This window comes from Pimephales promelas, chromosome 15, assembly GCF_988280905.1.
Source record: "Pimephales promelas chromosome 15, fPimPro1.hap1.1, whole genome shotgun sequence".
Taxonomy (NCBI): domain Eukaryota; kingdom Metazoa; phylum Chordata; class Actinopteri; order Cypriniformes; family Leuciscidae; genus Pimephales; species Pimephales promelas.
The window spans coordinates 23,712,017-23,730,795 of record NC_142783.1 but is presented as its reverse complement, the minus strand read 5'-3'; the positions used below and the strand labels follow the sequence as shown (position 1 = coordinate 23,730,795).

The window sequence follows — 18,779 nt, the reverse complement described above, 5'->3', positions numbered from 1 at the left end:
CAGGGTGATCAATCCTACGCTTGTGTCCCATTCCCAATTAGTCATAGGAGTTGCCTTGTTGTCGATAGCCAACATCCCATGGGACTATGGATGGCCTGGGCGTCCTCCCTGAGTCAAGCATTGTTGACCGCATACCTACTGGCCCTCTCACTTCGGGGCCCAGCTGGGGTCTTTCCTCTTCATCCAGAGCCACTGACTGCTACCTTCTGCTGCCTCCGATACAGCTCTGATTGCCGAATGCTGGCTCTGGCCCTTAATTCCCAGGTCTTTAAGCAGTCTCGTTGTAGATGTTGCCAAAAAACCTCTGTAACCCACCTCCACTGGTCGGACTTCTGTGTTCCAACCATGATGCCGTGTGTGGTGAGCAGGACGGCCGAGGGACGTGAGAGAAAGTCGCGAGGCCGGTGTTGCGATTGCTAATGAGCAGCACCTGCGAAGCACACCGGTCTCGCATCTCTCACGAAGGAGCGGAGCCATAAAGGGGGAGCGACGGAGTGGATGATCGAGAGAGGAACAGGCCTGCTTTTATTTGTATTTTATATTTTATTTTGGTAAGCCAGCAGTCGTCCGTGAGGGGCTGCTGGCCGGTATTTATGTTTTATTTTCGGTAGCCAGCAGTCGTCCGTGAGGGGCTGCTGGCAGGTATTTTGTTTGTTTATTTTATTTAAATAAAGTTTTATTTTATTATTATTATCCGGTTCCTGTCTCCTTCTTCCCTGAACTTTGTTACATTGGTGCCGAAACCCGGGAAGAGGGAGGAACGCGCTGTCCGAGGGTCCTCGCCGCTGTGGGGAATCCGCGGTGCATCGAGCATGGTGCGCGAGTCGCCGCCGCTCGCCGTGGGCCGGAGCCTGCTGCCGTCCGCCGCATAAGGGGAGGAGCAGGGAGCGGGGGACTCGCGGCCATGGACGCTCGAGGCGGGGCGCTGGGATGAGTTGCCGGTGGGACGCCCGAGCTCGCCGCCGACCGCCTGGGAATGGAGGGGCGGCTGCCTTCCGGGAGGGAGAGGAGGAGTCACCGCCGCTCGCCGTGGGCCGGAGCCTGCTGCCATCCGCCAGTGAAGGGGAGGAGCAGGGAGCGGGGGACTCCTGCCGTCTGCCCAAGGCACCCGAGGAGCCGTCGCCGTCCACCGGGGGCGGGGGAGCGTCGAGGCGTTCACCGAGGGCCATCCAGCGTCGCCGCCGGGCACCGCGGAGGAGATCGCCCAGCTGGTGAGGGACAAGATGGCAGCGCGTTGTGGGAGCCGGTCTATTTTTTTTTTTCTCCTCTCTCCCCTCTCTCGTGTCCGTCGCTCCTCAGGCTTCCGTCTCCGTTTCCCTCGGCTCGTCGATCCATACCCCCCAGGGATCGCCGCCGCCGGGGGGGAAGTAGGCACAGTCTCGGGTGTACCCCCCGGCCTGTGAGGGGTGATGGGGGTATGTGGTGAGCAGGACGGCCGAGGGACGTGAGAGAAAGTCGCGAGGCCGGTGTTGCGATTGCTAATGAGCAGCACCTGCGAAGCACACCGGTCTCGCATCTCTCACGAAGGAGCGGAGCCATAAAGGGGGAGCGACGGAGTGGATGATCGAGAGAGGAACAGGCCTGCTTTTATTTGTATTTTATATTTTATTTTGGTAAGCCAGCAGTCGTCCGTGAGGGGCTGCTGGCCGGTATTTATGTTTTATTTTCGGTAGCCAGCAGTCGTCCGTGAGGGGCTGCTGGCAGGTATTTTGTTTGTTTATTTTATTTAAATAAAGTTTTATTTTATTATTATTATCCGGTTCCTGTCTCCTTCTTCCCTGAACCTTGTTACACCGTGCTTTGGAAGCAAGATCACCATAGCGCAGATGTTTTTGCTAATAAGCCTCACCTACTAAGTCCTCCCAGGGTACTGTGAGCTCAATAGTGAACTTGACCAGAGCACCATGTCAGGTCTTAGGGTGGTGGTTACGATTTTACGGAGGAAACACAAGTTGCCGACCAATGTCAGCTAACATTTTCCAGTCGCACCTGGTCTCGCTCTGATGGTGTAAAGGTGCTCTTTGGTGGTTTTTCGCATTCACGGACAAAAGTCGTCCTTAAGGGGTGTGATGCTGCTGGGGGTGGTAGGGAGTTGGTGGCAGCTCGCTTGTCCTCCAGGGTGGACACAAGGTTTTTTAGGACTTGGTTGTGACACCAAGTGGAGCGCCCTTGGGTGAGGCTCATTTTACACCCTGTGAGAATATGCCTGAGGTTGGCTGGCATGGAACAGAGGGCACAGTACGGCTAAAGCTATATTCTCTGAGCAAACATGAGCAGAATAAATCATTAGGATATATAGGAACAGGAAAATCGTACATAGAAGAGGCTTTTCTACTTCTCAGTTCACCTAAAGTAAATAAATCTAAAGCCAGTGATAATGTGTGCATCATACAGTTGGCCTGGATAACTGTAATTCTGTGTGACTCACCCCCAGCTTTCAATCACCAAACAAAAACACCTTCTCATGTACTTAAGCAAATGTCAAGAGAGACCACCAGCACACATCAGCTCTGAAGAGCTCTAGGATGGTGATGGCTTGTAACGGCAGCGCTCCAGAACAGACAGGCTGGAGTTGCAGCCATGAGGCTATGAGAGGTAGGAGAGAGCTGACAGGTATTGTCAGGAAACTCAGTGAGTGCCCAGTAGACGGAGACGCGTTTGTCTCTGACGGGTTTATTGAAAAAGCTGCAGGCGCAAACAGCTTGAGCCAACACGGCTCTACGACACGCACACACTCACCATACATAGACATTCTTATTTCTCATTCTGTTTCTAAGTCACTTTTTTCCTCTCATTTCTTTAGACACTAAATATATTCAGAAGGGAGAAGAGCATGCACACACATACACACACACACACTGAGAGAGAGAAAGGAAGAAATACACGTAAATATTTACTGAGCTATGGTCTATTTATTGGTTAGTAGTACATGAACTCCAACCTATTGAACTGGTCAGTAAAGGTCCTGACTCACAGTATATAGTGTCCTAAATCAGATATTAGGTATGCTGATAAAAATTACCGCAAATTGCTGGAAAATTGTTTTTAAGATTTTTTTTTTAGAAGCGTACTCCAATAGCCTAATCTTTGTATTATTTACAAATTCGAAAAATCTTTTTTAATGTGTATCAAAACAATTACCGATGTACTGTACACCAAAGCAAAACAAAAATACTAAATTAAATCAAGTTTGAAAATAAAATATGAACAAAAATTATGAATTTAAGTTTCAAACATGCAATTAAAAACGGTTACATTCATTTATATAAAAAGTGTCAGTAATAAAAGTCTTGAGTTCAGGTCTCAGAGAAATACACTTTTTAATAAAGCAAGTAAGTTCAAAACTTTAAACGAGAGGGGCAGGCAGAACGGAGAGTGTGAAACTTCTGTGGATGAGTGAGAGAAGTGAAGTGCATGTTTGAGAGCTGTGTGCGAAACACCGCTGCCTTAGGCAACTGCCAATATTACCTATGCCAGGATCCAGCTCTTGAACTAGTACTCATATGGGCCATGTGAGTTTAAATATGGTTTAACATTTCTCAGCCCCGTTCCTCCTCTTTCTCCATCATTTCCTGTCACTTCTTTGTGTCTGTCTTCCTAAGTGGAGTTTCTCAAGCTGAATTGTTCACTGAAACACGGTTAGAAATGATTGGTAAAACCAAAACTCAAACTTTTTCTCTTCTAGTAACTTAGAACAGTGCCAATCCTGTCTATAGTCAGGAGGAAGATAAAGAGAATAAGGAGGGTGTGGAGAGAGGTGGAAGTGGAATTCACTTTTGGGCTTTGCTAATCACTTTTGGGCTTAGAGAAAGATTGGCAGAAATGGAAAAGGAGTGAGTTAATGAGAAAATATGAGGATTCTTGTGAGGCCTTAGAATGAAATATGGCTGATATTCTCTGTGTGCGGTGGAGACAGGGCTGTCTGTCATTAGCACACTGAGGGCAGAGAATCTAGGCTAAGTGTCCAGGCCATTTCTGTTGCCTTTCCAACCGACTGCATAGATATGAGGATTTCACAGCCTATTACACATGATAATTGGAGAACATATTGAACTGAAGGCAATTTTCTCTTCTTCTTTGTAAGCATAAATGTTTACAGTATTCACTGTAAAGCCTTTTCTGGAAGCTTGTGACAGAGCATGCTATAAGACGGATCCAGTCACGTATTCAATATGTGTTTTTACAAATGTGCTTGCCACTCAAATGATAAATAATAATAACAAATTAAAAAAGCATAATAGAGAAGGCTATTTAAATGATTAATGTTTTGTTTACACGGTTTATTAGTAATTCCAGGCACGTATGGATCTTCAATAACACCACTTTACTTGAAGCCTACCTTAATCTAATTTCTTTGTTGAAACTTCTCTGAAATCAATTAAGAGTATGCTTGTATTAGCTAACATAAAAGTGCAGTTACATTAGCGCAGGAAAAAGGGGTCTACTGTCATTATGATGTATGAAGCCTAACTCACAAAGAAGTCACTTCAAAACCAAGTAACATTCTGTATGTCAACACAGTGATATCTGAGGAAATCTTTTGTCCTTTTTGCGAAATCCCCTATCACTTGAATACCTATTAAAATGACCCACCAAAATCCAGTGAACAATGGTCGCACATTTAGGGCCTGTTCACATATCATGTCTTTTGCGCGTTCAAGTTCGTTATTTCAAATGTAGGAGCGCGATATGCGCTCAAAATGGAAGCGACGCGGTTGCGGTGCAACGTGCTCGTTTTTTACAAGCGCGTCCGCGCCACATCGAGATAAAAACATCTCAACTTTTCAGAATGCCGAAAGCGCACCAAAAGCGCACAGTAGGTCACGTGACAAGAACCAACCAGAGCACAACCACCCTAGCGCTTTGGAAAAAGGAGAATGTGGCGCGCCCAGCGTTTTCTACGCATCTTTTAGGCACTATATGTGAATCTGGCCAAAGATAAGCAACTAGACCTTTCTGTATCTACTTCTAAGTTTAAAGCTGCTCCATGTTGAACTCAGTACATCTCTCGGTTTAAGGGCTCTAAATCAGTGTCCAGTAGGCTAGATGGAGGATACTGATCCCTGGCTAAAGTGGCATGGTCATAAAACAGAAGAAATAAAAAGAAAGATGGGAAGACATGAAAGAGTGTATAAAATATTAAGTGCTGACTAAATGTCATCATCACATCCATCTGTCATCATTTTAATAAGATGTAATCACAGTTGTCAGTCGGCTGACACACACACATCCGTACAACTGACAGCACTCTGATCCCATCTAAGGAGACTTGATATGAGAGAGAGACAGACTGGGAGACCAAAGAGACATAAACCTGGTTACCAAAAGATTTAAAGCAATGAGATTTCACCAGCACAGAAGCTATATAGCCTTTTAACGTGACTTGAATAGTTGCTAAAATGCTAATGTGAATTATACAAACATAATAATCATTTCACGTCCTAATAAGCTTGCTTCCTACATATGCAGCATTATAACCATTATAACTAAATAGGATGTGATCGATTTGGAACACTCTACATAATCAAATGATATAAATAGTGTTTTGCACAGGAGACCTGACCCATAATTAATTTCAATAGTTTGTTGTTAGCATGATGCTAAGCTAAAAGTGAGTACCAGTATCCTTAAAGGGGTGGTCGATTGCGATTTCACTTTTTTCATTTTAAATATTGTGTAATGTTGCTGTTGATGCATGAACAGTATCTGCAAAGTTACAGCTATGAAAGTTCCATGTAAGCAGAGATATCGTCTTTTAAAAAGAAAGTGGCTTACAATAAAGGTGAAATTTATGAAAAATAAGACTTTTTAAAAAAGAAAAACCACGAATACATGTTATATTGCACCCCATAAACACAATCATGCAAAGAAAAAAAGCAGTAAACCACCCCTTTAAACCATGTAGTAAATAACCATGCCAAACCATTTTAATGCTCTTCAGTGTTGAGTTAAATGTTAAATGTAATAATCAACATTTTTCTCTCCTCATCTGTCATCTAGGATTTGAAACAAATACATGCTCTTTTAGTTACCATGATGGTTGCTAAAGCAAGCAACAGCCCTATGTATAAATGTAAATGCAATTATCACTTCATTCCTGATTAGGTCTGAGTTCATTAGCAACACTCTCTTTAACAAAAAATAGCTTTTCCCTGAGCATTAGCAATGAGGAGCATTAAGAGGTCTAGACTTGATTCCCTCAGTGGCTGGTTTAATGCTTAGAGGCAAAAAGGTATACTGAGTTATCAGTTCTGTTCTCTCCCTGTGAGGATGATTTTAATAAGTACCGGACCAGGAACGCCCGGAGACTCTAGCCAAACACATTACACATGCTGATCTGATTGCCTTCATTCATTATTAAATCAAAATGCTGTGTGGCCTTCATGTCGGCCACTTTATGAGACTTTAAAATTTAAACACTTGGAAACTGACGGGTAATTTTGACTAAACTATCCAGTAAAAAAAGCAGGAAGTGCAACGCCCATTCCACTCCCAGATGCAATTGGTGATGCTGATGATACTTCAAACACAACCCATCAACAACAGCTCAGAGACTAATTAAACTGAGCATGATGCTGACCAATTATACACAAAACAACCTCATTAGAGCACTGTACGCCTGTTTTATTAATAACCCCATTTATTTCCATAATTAGTTCACTTTTATCTGTAAACATCAAAGAGATAAACTGACATCTCTAATAAAATATCTATCTATCTATCTATCTATCTATCTATCTATCTATCTATCTATCTATCTATCTATCTATCTATCTATCTATCTATCTATCTATCTATCTATCTATCTATCTATCTATCTATCTATGTACTAGATATCTATCAATCGTAGAGATAGAAAGGAGAATTTGTGTATTGTGTCTGACCTTATTCCCTACGGTCTACCCCAGTGACCCTTAATATTAGTGTGTGTGTGTGTGTGTGTGTGTGTGTGTGTGTGTGTATGTGTGTATGTTCTAAACTGTTACACTTTTTATATAAATTCAGGTATGCATGTGGGTGGATGGATGGATGGATGGATGGATGGATGGATGGATGGATGGATGGATGGATGGATGGGTAGGTTTTTGGGTGGTTGGGTGGATGGATGGATGGATGGATGGATGGATGGAACTGTAAATGAATGACTTCCTATTGCTTCCCAGCTGCAAATCAGTGTGACCACCCTTTAAGTCTGACCACTTTAAATAGGCCTCAATTATGTGTAGCAGTTTTAATGAGCAGATGAGTGAGAGTCCAGCTGCAGGCAGAGCCTCAAAGAGACCTGCTCTCCACCACTCCAGATTGGCCAGACGGCGACCACTGCTGTGCCCGGGGCTCAATCTGCACACTCAGCTGCTCTTAATACACCTTTATTAGACTCTCCCTTTCTGTCTGCCTGTCTCTATCCCTTCTCCTAAGCTCTCCAGGCTCTTTTGCAATGTTTTAATTAAATCATAATCAGAGGAGAAGTTTTCTGACAGATGTTTGTGTTAATGTGTAAGAACAGCTCGCCGAGGTATTGCATTGAGGTCACACCTCAGCTGCTCTCATACATCCTGTAAGCACAACGGTTTCTCAACATGACTGATCGAAAGAATATCTAATTCTGCAGAAATGTATAGCACACATTGTATTATGAAAGCTACTGTATCATTTTTATAATGCTATAAAAACTGAAATGACAGCATGGAGAGCAACATTGTGCCTTTTTTCAGTCTGTGAATCCATATTTCAGTCTGTGAATCAGCACAGTCTGAGATCTGTGCTCTCTTCTGCCATGCTAAATAAAGCCCTCATTGTTCCTACTACAGGCACCCGGCGGCACATGCATGATGTCATTACTCCATAATTTCCCCTCTCTCTATCTTTGTCCCAGTTATTTATTACATTTTATGGCACACATAACACAACACAAAGAATCAAGGTGATAGGATGTGAATCAGGTCTATTTACTGTACTGTCATATATCAGATGTGTAGAAGAGACCTGAGGACTTTTTCTTTCTTTTATTTTGCTTCATAACTCACAGGCTACTACGAATCTACTCATCATTTGGTATAAGAAATGTACTGTATGTCGACAGTCAGTATTTACAAATTGGAAAAGACTAGAAAATAATGAATTATAATACAATATTACCCACTTACAAAAGAATGATATCATTTTTTTTATACTGATTAAAATACAAGTTGGATACAGTATGGTTGTTTTGGCTGTCATGAATATGTATGCATTTAAAGCAAAAGCAATCCACTTTATGGTGTTTACGGTGTGTTTAAGCTGGATTTTCGCCTAGATGGTATTGAAGTATTAAACGAAGTTAAACTGAACAGTGTGCATTCACTGACCAACTGACACCAGAACGAATGAGTTCACAGTAACATTCACCAGGCAGTAATACTTATTGTTTTTCTTAATGTTTTCACAAATGGGAACAACCAATACACTTTTGAATTTTTTTTCAAATTGTAAGACACGCCCCCTTTCAAAAGCAAAAGCACAATGCAGATCTGATTAATTAGAATAGAGTTTAACAAGGACTCTTAAGGCTTGTTCACACCAAGAACGATAACTATAATGATAATTATATTAGCGCATTACAAAGTAAAATTAAAGTATAATAAAGTAAATATAAAGTATAATTTATTCTAAGTGTGCATTGCAGTTGTCATCTGCCACTTAAATTTTTTTATTGTTATTATCAGTTGGAAAAAAATGCTAAAGTGATTCCAATGATATTGTTCCTCTGTGTCATTATTATAGTTGTGATGTGGACCACCCTATTCTCGCACAATTAAAACAATTGTTACAATGTTATAGTTATTGTTATACTTACCTTATTATTCTTATGAGCAAGCATTTACATTACTGATGCATCATCAGCTCAATTTGACAAATGAAGGCTTATATTACAAGTCAGACATGCCATACATACATTCATTTTTTTTCCCTCTGGTTTATAGTTTGTTTATTCTCTGACAGGGGGACAGGGAACACTGAACACACATGAACGAGCCGTGATGGTTCCAAATCACTGTACAGCACAAGACGTGAAGATCATTCCTCATAAAATCGTGTATGTGTGTTTGCTGCAGTGATCCACAGATAGCTTTGATTGTAAAAGACTACCATTCCACACCAGTTTACTAATGGCTGCCACAACCTTGGTTCATTATTATCAAAGATCTGTGTCCAGGGTGCTGGTAAGGAAAAAATATGACTTAAAAGTGTAAACAAATCCGAATGCTGAGAGAATGCCAGAGACATCTGGGAGACAACACGAATAAAACAACAGCAATGGATGTGTGAAATTATTAGTATGTTCAACACTATCTCACGACCAATTCGTACGAATTCGACGCATGATTAAAAAGTGGCTAATTCGTACTAATTCGTACGACCTCACTCGTACTAATTCGTACGATTTGTCTAAACCCACGTGATGGTTAGGTTTAGGGGCGGGGTAAGGGGTAGGTCATTCGTACGAATTCATACGAATTGGCCAATTCGTAAAATATGTACGATTTAGCAAAATCGTATTAATTCGTACGAGTGAGGTCGTATGAATTGTTACGAATTAGCCACTTTTTAATCATTCGTCGAATTCGTACGACTTGGTCGTGAGATCGGGTTGGTATGTTTATGCAAATAGAGAGAATGTGAAGGATAAATGCACAATTTGAGATGCCACATGCAGTACTGCCCAGAAAGAGCAATAACTAAGCAACATTGCCTACATCACACACGTGCTAAAATGCCGGTACGCAAAAACACCCAACAGGGAGCTATTCCTGTGTCTTCAACCATAAAATGGTGGTTTTGATAAGCTGCTTTGTCAGGCAAGCTTTGATGATTTGGTCATTTGGATATGATTAGTCCACTATCAGCAATAAACAAGCTAAAACCACGCAGCCGATGGCAGCAGAGTCGTAAAAACACCTTGACGGGAAGACTTTACGATCTAAATGCTTTTGTATCCTCGTAAATCTGTGCCTGTTCAACTCAGAGCATAGGACGCATATAGAAACATGCACCTGCATATAGCACATACATACTGCAGACTTCTATTGTTTTAAATAAAGCTAACTACAAGTACTACAGTAACATTAAAGGGATAGTTCTCCCAAAAACAAAAATGGTATCATCATCATTTACTCACTCATGCAATTCTAAACATGTAGGCTATGGCTTTTTTCTTCTGTGGAACAGAATTCTTCCACAAAGAACAGTATGACAACAAAGCAGTATGTCTGAATATGTAGTATTCAAATAAAAATAGGTAAAAAGTACCAGGATGACTACTTTCGTTGAGATTCTGAAGAGTGCATTCGATGGAATTGTGAATGGCAGTGAAGCGAGACAACTGAGGCTGTAGTAAGTCACATGACAGTGACAATACGGTGAATGTCCAAATTTCATTCATACTACTCATATTCATACTATGTAGAACATGTGTTTTTAATGGTTGCAAAAAAGTTTCAAACAAAATGCATACCTTCACAACAGTATACAATTTCTGATGCAGCGACCTAAAATTGTTTCAAAATATCTTATTTTGAGTTCCACATAAAAACTAAACCATGACACCTTGCTATCTATACTGACTACAAAGACAGCCTCCTAACTAAAATGGCAGATTTGGGGCGGACTCAGCACACTAAATTTGGTTAAACTGTCCGATTACACTGTATTACTTTTGTTGACAATACCTGGTATTAAATGATTATGAGCACATTTATAATCAGCATTTGTCAAATGCAAATAAAGCATTTATCCCGCATTGTCCATCAACTTTTTACTGAGCTCATTATGGGATTGTCTTTGCCACAAAGTATACAAAGGGTATACAGCCTAAAAAGATGCCTTAAAATGCTGACTATGAATGTTGGAAAGACAATGGACATGGACTGACCAAAAAAAAAAAAATGTTTGAAGGGAAGACCCAGATCAGCAGTCAAAAATCTGTATTTCTATAGGAAGTAAGAGGAAGGACTCTTAAGTTTGTATCTCACTCCAGGTGAAGCTCATCTTCTCTCATGTACAGCTGTCACATGAAAGTATTAGCAGGTAGCCTGAGGCCATACATGCTGGGCCGGCTCTGAAACCTTAATGTACTCACAAACTCCTCTCCTACAGCGTCCTTATCATCTTCTTCATTTTCTTGCACACCCTCTCTCTCTCTCTAAGACATATTGAGAATTCTCTTTGTACTGATTTGTAATGGTACTGCTATATTGCTCACAAGGAGTCATACACATTTAAAGTTATTATTGCTGCTGATGATTGTGTGTGTGTGTGTGTGTGTGTGAGAGAGAGAGAGAGAGAGAGAGAGAGAGAGAGAGAGAGAGAGAGAGTAAATGCCCACACCTCATTTCACAGGAGAGTTTGACTCTTTCACCCCTCCAGCAGATATGAGGCGTTTCATGTTCTAAGAGGCTGTTTTGAGGACAGAGAGTGGTTTGTACCCTTGAGATTCAAACCCTGTGTTATCATTATATTGCTTTCTGTCTCACACACATACTTGTTAAACTGATCTTTCACATGTAATCACTTCTGTTTTGTTTCACAGTGAGAACGTGTATATGTACACTGCAAAATTCAAACTTCAAAAGTTTGAGATCGGTGTAATTTTTTTTTTTTTTTGAAGGAAGTCTCTTATTCTCACCAAGGCTGTATTTATTTGATCAAAAATGCAGTAAAACAGTAATACAATTCAATATTATGACAATTTAAAACAACTGTTTTCTATGTTGATATCTTTTAAAAATGTAATTTACTCCTGTGATAGAAAAGCTAAACTGCCATTGCTGCAGTCTTTTCACAAGATCCTTCAAAAATCATTCTAAAAACCTGATTCGATTTGGAACATTTATTATGATTATTAGTTCTTAGTATTTTTGTGGAAACTGTAATACATTTTTTTCAGGTTTGTTGGATGAATACAAAGTTCAAAAGAAATATTTTGTAACATGTCAGAAAACATGTGAAGAACATTGAAAGAGGAACCCAATGCATATCAAGGCATATGGGATTTAAGCCAATAAAAAAACTCAAACTACCTAAAACACCCAAGCAACTGCTTAACAAAAGCTAAAAACCACACAAAACACCTTAGCAACTCCGTCGTAACACCTTAAAAACCATCTACAATATTGTGGCAGGGACTTTTGTGCTGTCAAGGCTTGCTATAATGACTGGGGGTAGTGATGGTGCAGTGGTAAGTCAAGTGCAATTGTAAGTCGATAAAAGCGTCAGCTAAATGAATGAATGTAATGTAATGAATGCAATGACAGCTTTGCATAGCTTAATCATCGCATAACTTCCTCCCATCTCTGTCTTTCTCTGTCAATCTCACAATATCCAGTGACATAGCCAGAGAGCCATCCATGTTCAGTGGTTTATGTGATGCATGTGTGTTTGTGATGCCTGCATTCAGAGATCGAGCAAAAGTTTGCACGTTTGCATTAGTACTAACTGGCTAAAAGATTACAGCCATTTGTGGAACCATGATGCTGTGTGGAGAAGGTTGAAGTTTAGTTTAGCTTTTTAGTATGAAACAGGGCTGACAGCCCAAAAGCATGAAATTAAAAACGTCCTCAGCAATAACAAACGCAGCTTATGAGCAGACTCACAGCTTGCAGTTTACAGTACACTCACATCTAAAAGAGCTGCACACATGAATATTTATGAAGCTTTGTTGAAGTCATGACTTTATGATTATCTCACCAGGCTGTGTTAAAGGGGACATATGCTAAATCCACTTTTTTAGCCCTCAAATGCATTTTGTTGTATATTTGGAGTGTTTATAAGTACAGAAAATTTGGAATTATTCTCTTCAGGTGCTTCGTTTATATCGTCATATTCTGTTTTGGTAATTTTTGCAACCTGTTCTGATTTTTCTGTTCTCTATGATGTATTTTAAACAATTACATCACAGTATTTGCAGCGGAACTGCCAAATACTGCCAAACACTGCAGTGAGCTAGATTGATTGTATAGTAAAACATGGTATTCATGACAAATCATGAAAATTTAAACAACAAGACTAACTGTACACATAATATAAACACATAATATATTAAAGCATCTTTGGTGTTTCCATCGTTTCTACAGAATAAACCTTAAATTGAGGGTAACGCGGGTATTATGTCATTGACATGCGACACACGGACAGTACGTGTCCTGGTTAAAATGGCTTTTCTCTGGATTTAAACATTCTTGGAAACATTTGGGATAAGCACACAAGTCAACAAAATATCTAACATAGTGTTTTTTTTTTTTTTTTTTTATTTTAATCCAAAAATCTTACATATTGTGCCTTTAAACTGTCAAAAGCTTACAGACAGACAACAATAGCAATAAGAACAGCAATAAAGACACCAATAATGTAGTCTGGATTCAGGGGGCCTCGCTCCAAGGGTTAATAAACCACTTGGATACAGGGCCCAAAATTGGGAGGATTTGCAAATAGTTCATTTTGGACCTTGCCTGAATGTATTCATCCAGAAATACTGTATGTCTGAAAGCACTAAAGGTCGTCTAATCCAGCTATGGGCTTCCTGATTTCCTTAAGTACATTCCTCTCATGCAGGCTGCTGCCTCTGAGGGAAAGGTTATCCTCGTTAGCCAGATTAAACCTTTAAATGCCCTGTCATGGGCTTAATCGATGGGCCACTTCATTGCTGTGCTGTATCGATCCATGTCGTCAGGGGGTCGGCCTCAGCGCGGGGTTATAACACAGCAGGCAGGGATGCTGTCAGGCCCCTCTGGAGACCAAACACCCACACATCTACACGGGATGCAGGATCTGTCTGAGCTCTCCAGCCAGGGGAGAGAGGCCGAGAATGCAAAGAGACTGAGTGAGAGAGAGGAGAAAACCAAACTCAGCAGAAATCTCTCACCTTTGGCCAGAATGTTGGATGCTGAAATCTCTGCCAGCATAGCTGATAAAGCAAAGAAACAAACTACAGTACCTTAACACAGACAGTATTATAGATGGGAATTCAGACTGTCTTGTATGTTTTTAAAGAAAAATCCAATAATACAGTTTTCACTGTAAAACAACAAATGTCAAAGAGATCAGCATCTCAGTGGGGGCCTGTACACAGTTTTCTCTCTGCTGCAAGAGATCTGAAAGGTCCAGAAAAACATTGATTCTTATTCATTGTAATAGCTTAACTATTGCATCCTCCATCCAATACCTATAAAAAAAATTGGAAACATTAAACATTTTAATGTTTTTTTTTTTAAAGAAGTCCATTATACACTGAAAAAATATATTGTTGGTTTAACTTGATGAAAAATGAAGTAACCTGGCTGCCTTAAAATTTTTAAGTTCATTGAAATGGAAAAATTGAGTGAATACAATGAAGGAGATTGATTTAATCATTAGAAACTCAAAATATTATGTTATCTGAACCACATAAATAATTTACGTTGATTTGACAAAAGAAAAAATGTTGTGATTACAAATCATGAAAATATTTTTTACACTCACCATGCTACATTTAATTAATCAAAAATACTCTATAATAATATTGTAAAATGTTATTACAATTATAAATAATTGTTTTCTATTTTAATAAATATAAAAATGTAATTTATTCCTGCGATGGTGAAGCTGAATTTTCAGCATCATTACTCCAGTCTTAAGAAACATTTATTATTATTTTTATCATCATCATCATTATTATTATTATTATTATTATTATCATCATCAATGGTGAAAACAGTTTTTGCTGTTTAACATTTAGTAAAAAATAATGATACCATTCAAACATTTGTGGAAAGATAAGAGAAAAAGAGAGCATTTATGCTTTTTATTCTTCAAGGATGCATTAATTTGGTCAAACATGACAGTAAGACATTTATAATGTCTTATAATTTATAATTTATGGTACAAAAAGATGTCAATTTAATAAATGCTTTAATCAATGTAATACATACATTTAATAAATGCAAATAAATTATGTTCATTGAACTTTAGATTCATCAAAGTTTCCACACAAATTTCCTTTCCTAATAATAATAATAGTAATAATAATAATGAATCTTTCTTGAACAGCAAATTAGAATGATTACTGAAGGATCATGTGACCCATAAGACACGAGTAATGATGCTGAAAATAAAGCTTTGACCATTTTTATTTTATTTTAAAAATACATTAAAAAACTAATAATTAAATAACTAATATTTCAAATTGTATTACATTAAATAACTAATATGTCTAAATATATTACTGTTTTTTACTGTAAGTTTGATTGAAGCCTTTGTGAGCACTTGTACCAAAAACATTAAAACCTTTTAATGTTTCCAAACATTTGACAGGTACTGTATCTAGAATGGTCCCTTCATGCATTTCGATTAAATGTAAGCAGCCTTGGCGAGCATAAGAGACTTCTTTGAAAAACATTAAAAATCTTTTGAACAGTAGTGAACTATATTTTTTTTTATTTAATATATGTATGCATGTACAAAAATGTGCCAATCAATCAATTTCAGGGGCAATAACACACAAAACTCAGATCATTGAAAAAAATGCATTTCCTCTAGACCGCATCTAACCGCAGCTGAGCTCTTTACTCAGCCAGACCCAGACTAAAGGGGCAATGCAGTGAAGAGGAACCATGCGCTGAAGAAAAAAACTCCACTGATGTGTCATTTTGCTCTTAATCAGAATATAAATGAGGAGGAGAAGAAAAGGCTTCTCTCTGTGTCTGCTCCAGACACCTGCTCGGCTCTTAAGGAGAAAGGGATTGTGGAGGAAATGTAAAGGAATGTGAGCACATTAAATGCTGTGAATGGAGCACTTTCCCTCCCTGAATGGACTAAAAAGCTCACTTGTGCTCTTTTCCTCTCTCTCCCGATCACTCATTCAACATCTCTCTCACCTCTGATAAAAGAACTGCAATATCGTAGAACTAATGCAGGAATTCATTTACAAAGCTCTAAAATTTGACCTCATGCATATCTGCCAGTTCCCAGCATCATTTCGTTTATTTAAACCTCTCTTGTATTTGAAGAATGAATAGCAATCTGTGAACATGCACACACACACAAACACGGGGTGTACATGCCGTTGCCATCCAGAAGAAATATTACTTATATTATCACATTACATAACTAAATACAGGAGAAAAAAGAAATAATTTTGACTTTAAGGAATGGCCTTTTTATATAGACTTAAGGAATAGCTCATCTGAAATGTAAAACTGTTGATGTTCCAAACATGTATGGAGATATTTATGGAACACACAGGAAGAATATTCATGCAGTTCTTTTCCATAATACAAAAAAAAAATGCTTAGATTAAAACATCTAAAAATATAAAAAATCTTCCAATAACTAATATGGCGCTAAAATAAAAATAAACTAAATAAATATTCTGCAAAAAAAAAAAAATCTCCTTTTGTGTTCCCAAAATTAAAAAAATATGTGAGAAAAATAATGACAGAATTTTGTGTGCATGTGCCAGCTCTCACATTAATAAAACACGTCCTTGTAATTGTCCTTATAATTTCAAGGTACTGTAGAGAGAAAAAAAAAAACAGCCTTGTGTTCAAGTGCATAAGTCCTAACTATCAACAAATAAAACCATCTCAACGTGTATCAGCGCACACTATTTCCTGTCAGAAATTAGTACAAAATTCATCAGGAGCTGTAACTGATTTGAATGAAACTGATACGTTCAGTCTATTTGTGGGACACTGGTCTTAACTTTTCTCTCTAGATTTCCCCCTTTTCTTTATTACTTCAATTTGCATTTGTCCTCGTCATGCCCTCTGATGGTAAATGAGCTGAGCCATGTCCTCAGCCCCAGTGCCTTTAATAAAATCTCATCTGCATGGAAACATGAGGAGGGGACGAAAGACACAACCATCAGGTGTACATGCTGTCAGAGTCTGGCGTGAGAAGGGTCAGCCTATCTTCATTTATAGCCTTAAAATAATACAGCACTTCATCTCACCTCTAACTGTCAGGGGTAGAAATGGGAAAAACATGCTAAGCAGTATGGCAGAACCACTATGGCTTAGGACCAGAACATTTCTGTCCACTTAGGAAGTGATTTAGCGTTGCTTGAGCACTGGAGCTGCCGCAGACCCCAGCCTTTGGGGGAGGATGGGTAGCAACAAGCGTCCTCACGTGAGACTCAAACCCTGCAATGCGTACTCTTGTCTGGGCCAAGGGTCATTTATTGTGAAAGCCATTACGGTTATTAAAGTGCTTAGACAGGAAGATGAAAGTGGTGCTTGTGAGTCAGAGGTGGCACAGGAGATTCTGGACTCGGCACTGACGTTCATTGAGACAGAGGAGTAGACTATAGGATGGTAAACACACTCAATCCTCTACCGACCAATCAAATGCAGCTCTGATTGCCCACCAGTTCAAATAAACATCTTTATACAGCCCTACCCAATTCCATCCTACTTTGATTCTCTCTAAAATGCAACTTAATTTCATTAAAGCTCAAATTTACTCATAGATTGTTTTTACTGTTATTATTTCGAGACGGAAAGCAACACTACAATGTTTCTCATAATGGAGTCTCCCTTAGTGCGCCCATTTCTTATAAACGCCATCACCTCCCAGACTGACAGATTGCATTGAATTTTGTCATAAATAAAAGCCCTGACAAAGAGCCATTATGAAAGGTCATTAAGACTGTGGAAAATGGAGGCCATTTCTCCAAGCTGGGGAGAGGGCGGGCCGGCTCTGAGGACTGAATGAACACTTTGCTTCTAATTTTCCTCCGACAAATTCGAGCTCCAGGGTTTCCTGTCATCCCATCAGAGACCAGAGAGAGTGAAAAAATGATTTTGCCTAGGCTGTGAAGCCCTTGCACATCTGAAAAGTAAACTGAATCAGGTGTGACATCAAGTAAACGCTCTTTAACTAGTCACCCCTGCTCTAAACGCCATGATCAAAGATGAAGAAATCAAGGATGACCAACGGATATGTTCGAGCACTTCAAAGTCTCGGATGCAACATCAAAGTGCTTGCTTCACAAAGATACACAATTTTACATAAATACACGGAGAGTCTAAAAAATGCTGAGAGTTCAGAGCAGGGGCTTGTAGATTCACATAAATAGTTGAAAAACAAAGGGAAAACGTGGAGTGCAGAATGGTTAATAATGAAGCTCAACTACAGAGTGTAAACCTTGCGGGTTGTCGGATGCCACGAGGCCCCCTTGAACGCGACCGTGACAGAGAGCCGGTGAAAAACATTTGTAGTGCTGATGAATTGAAGTCGACAGAAAAAGCATCAAGGATGTGCAGTCATCAAAACAAAAAAAGGTCATTTCTTATGGATCAATCTAGCATTTTGCTTCACAATAGCTGTACGTTCACAACATCACAAAAAGGGATATTTCAACAAAACAATTTTGCTATTTGTGAACGCATCCAGAAGATTAAAGGGGTGATTACACTCGACTTTTCTTCTCATATGCATGCAAATTCGGGAGACCAGAAACACAAACTCATTTGGATCATGTGAAGATGCATGACCAATAGAAGAAAAACGTCACATTATGATCTCTTAGATGAATTAAAGAACGAATGAATGAATGAATGAAATGAATGAATTTAAAAGCAACATGCTAGTTAACGGCAAAATCTATTAAATCAACTGCGAGTCTATTTTTTTGAGTTCCTGCCTATGTAGAGGATTTGAGCCTGGTCTCATTCCAAGCCATCATATATGCCGCTTTTGCCAAAGCGTAGACATCCAACGCACATAGCACCCTTTAGCGTCAAATGAGACACAGATATATATGG

The 18,779-nt window shown here is 39.4% G+C and overlaps 1 protein-coding gene across 1 annotated transcript in view; it reads right to left on the bottom strand.

Moving 5' to 3' along the window:
• pacrg (PARK2 co-regulated) overlaps nt 1-18,779 on the bottom strand; it is a 109,426-nt gene that overhangs the window by 50,086 nt on the left and 40,561 nt on the right. The gene's annotated exons all lie outside the window — the stretch shown is intronic.